The sequence below is a fragment of the Limulus polyphemus genome, unplaced genomic scaffold (assembly GCF_000517525.1).
Source record: "Limulus polyphemus unplaced genomic scaffold, Limulus_polyphemus-2.1.2 Scaffold1308, whole genome shotgun sequence".
NCBI lineage: Eukaryota > Metazoa > Arthropoda > Merostomata > Xiphosura > Limulidae > Limulus > Limulus polyphemus.
In genome coordinates, this window is record NW_013666918.1 from 294,528 (window position 1) to 298,418 (window position 3,891).

The following is a 3,891-nucleotide window of genomic DNA, read 5'->3' on the forward strand; positions in this document are numbered from 1 at the left end:
GTGCCAGCAAAGTCCCTCAAACTTCTCTGAAAGCTGACCTTTTCTGGCCTTGAATCCAGATGACTGTGCTAACCTTGGTACCTCTGTGCTGGACTTAACGTAGGATTTAAATTCAAGAGCTCTGGCCATTGCATCCTGCATAGAAGAGGGGTGTGCTTGCTTCACTTGTATTTTCAGTTGTGGACTGTCCAAGGTGTCTACAAACTGATCTCTCAGCAACAGCTTGAGGAGATCGGGTGGTGCAGTTGGGTAGGCCTTGTGTGCCATACTTTCCAAGTCCTGTGCCAGCTCTTGCAGGCTCTCCCCTTTAGCACGACTCTCGTCCTAAACCTAGCTCTGTAGACTTTGGACTGATTTTGGGTTCCGTACCTGAGTTCTAGAGCTGCTACCAGTGCTCTATAGTTGTGTCTGTCGTCTGCTGACAACTGTCCAGGTATTTCCAGTGGTTGTCCCGCCAGGCTCGTTGCCAGGTACACTGCTTTCTACTCCTCTGTCCATTCATTTATTTCTGCCAATAGCTCACATTGTGCTCTGTATGCTTCCCATGGTGCCTTCCCATCGAATTCCTGTGGCTTCCTTCGTACTAGATCACACCCCTATTGCTGACACTCGTGTCTGGAATGTGACTTCTGGCAGGACTGAAGATGTCTGCATTAGGGTTTAACTGTGGGTTCTGGAAGGGGCTTCCTGTTGTCTGGGGCTGATTAGGTCCATGACTAATATATTCTTCTTGTGTAAAAGACAATAAATCATCCTTTAATGTATTTAATTCACTTTGAAATTTACTAATGTTTTCCATTTGTACTTGTTGCCACTGTTGTAGTCTCTCTTCTTGTTTATTTTGCTGTTCGAGCTGCCACTGTTGCAGGTTTTCTTGCCACTGCTGTAATCTCTCTTCTTGTTTCTTTTCTCGTTCTTCTTGTTTCTTTTCTTTTTCCTCCAAGAACTGCTGTAATTTCTCGTCTTGTTTCTCTTCTCGTTCTTCTTTTTTCTTTTGCTGTTCTTGTATCGCTGCCATCAAATCTGCTAAATTCTCGTTCTTCTTGTTTCTTTTGCTGTTCTTGTATTGCTGCCATCAAATCTGCTAAGCTGTAGTTTGATTTGCCGCTTCTCGTTTCCATTTTTTTTTTCCCACTCTCTGACACCAATTTGTTACGTCTCCGTTCGTTAGTTAATTTTCCGTAAATTCGTTCCGACGAAACTTTAGCGATACAAGTCCTTTCTTAAATAAAACTGGCTTATTCTTTCTGAATATAACTTTGCGATACACTTAATTTCAACAGTCGCGCTATAATTCTCAACGAACGTCTCACGTGCTCGACTTCAACAATACTCAGTTCAATTACACACTCTCTGACTGCAGTTCAATTACTCATTGTTCCGTCACATTGTGACCATCTTATATATACCAGGCTACCCCTAATCTAGTAGTCTCCCGACAATTCACGAAGGAACAGGATATTTCTAGAAAACAGGTGGCGTGATACTAGTCACGTGACCTCGCTGACGCAACAATATATTTCACCAAATGCACTTACACCAGGGAAGTTAGATAACCAATTAAAGAGAGATTACGTGAGTAACAACTCTAATATGCCAACAGGAGTTTGCTTTCAGACTTATTCTAAAACCAGGAACACAAATACGGAACCTCTATTTACCTGAAAGATTCTACATACAACGAAAGATGATGCTGGTAAAAAAAAAATACTGAAGCAATCATAATTACGCAGAAGCGGCCAGTGATGAACGATAAACTCGTGGTTAGAAGCTAATTTATTAATAAATTATTTTCTTTTCGTAACATTATGTATATATATATATATATATCCATGTATATGCATATTTATATTATATTGTTACGTATCTGCTTGTCTGATAACTTCCCGTAAAAATTCTTTCCTAGAAAGTTCAGCGATACAAGTCCTTTCTTAATTAAAACTAGTTTATTCTTTCTCATTACAAACTTTGTAATACACTTAATTTCCACATTTACTTTAAATTTAACTACTCTTATAAAAAACACGCTATAATTCACAGCGATTCACACACTTTACTTACGGAGCCTACTGCTCGCTAGACTCGATTAACTCAATTATATCCATCTACAATCTATCTATCTGCCCATCTACAGTTAAATCCCCGCTTTATTTGCCGGGCTTATATACTAAAAGAGAGGGCGCTTGGTACAGACTCAGGAAAAATCATGATCCTTTTAGAAACTCCAGCGCGCATGCTCCCAGCGTCGCGTGACTTCCGCTGTTGTAACAATATATATATATATACACGTAAGTTTGTTTTCAAATATAACTTTACTTGTCACTGTCAAACTTTGAAAATTGAGTTGAAATAATATGTAATGTAAAAATGTTTTAATAATTTCATAAATTTTGCCCGAGTTTGCTGTTTAGAAGTTGAAATATATTTTTATGTATACTTACTCATCTACATTCTATTTTCACCACGCACTGTTCTTCCATTTAAATAACTACCTTGTATTTTATCATTTTATATTTTGATAGTGTGGATCATTACATGATGAACTGTACTTTAAGAAAGGGACTATATATATTAAAATAAATAATTGATTACATTGATTTAGACGGAGAGATATGGTAGCAACTGGAGAGAGAGAGAGACTGATGATCAGAACAAAACTGGATCCTGGCAGTAAAGCGAGTATAGTCTGTATATTGTTGCGTCAGCGAGGTCACGTGACTAGTATCACGCCACCTGTTTTCTAGAAATATCCTGTTCCTTCAAGAATGCCCTAGCATTTACTAGATATGGGGTAGTCTGGTATATATAAGATGGTCACAACGTGATGGAACAACAGTGTAGTGAGTAATTGAAGTGCAGTCAGAGAGTATTGTTGAAGTTGAGCACGTTCGTTGTTATAGCGCGACTGTTGAAATTAAGTGTGTCGCTAAAGTTTCGTCGGAACGAATTTACGGAAAATTAAGTAACGACTGGAGGCGTAACAAATTGGTGTCAGAGAGTGGGACAAAAAAAATGGTAACGAGAAGCGGCAAATCAAACTACAGCTTAGCAGATTTGATGGCAGCAAAACAAGAACAGCCAAAGAAACAAGAAGAACGAGAAGAGAAACAAGAAGAGTAATTACAGCAGTTCTTGGAGGAAAAAGAAGAGAAATTACAGCAGTTGTTAGAGGAAAAAGAAAAGAAACAAGAAGAACGAGAAAAGAAACAAGAAGAGAGACAACAACAGTTGCAAGAAAACCTGCAACAGTGGCAGCTCGAACAACAAAATAAACAAGAAGAGAGATTACAACAGTTGTTAGAGGAAAAAGAAAAGAAACAAGAAGAACGTGAAAAGAAACAAGAAGAAAGATTATAGAAGTGGCAAGAAAACCTACAACAATGACAGCTCGAACAGTAAAATAAACAAGAGAGACTACAGCAGTGGTTGGAGGAGAAAGAAAATAAACAAGAAGAGAGACTACATCAGTGGCAACTGGAACAAGAAAGGAAACATGAAGTACAAACGGAAAACATTAGTAAAGTTAAAAGCGAATTAGATACATTAAAGGATGATCTATTGTCTTTTACACAAGGAGGATACATTGACCATCGACTTAATCAGCCCCAGACAATGGCACGCCCCTTCCAGAGCCGCAGCTAAACCCTAATGCAGACATCTTCAGTCCTGTTAGAAGTCACATCCCAGATATGAATGTCAGTAATAGAAGTGATTCAGTAAGAAGGAAACCACAGGAATACGATGGAAAAGCACTGTGGGAAGCATATAGAGCACAATTTGAGCTACTGGCAGAGATGAACGGATGGACAGAAAAGCAGAAAGCAGTATATCTGGCAACGATCTTGAAAGAACAACCACTGGAAATACTTGGACAGTTGTCAGAAGCCGACA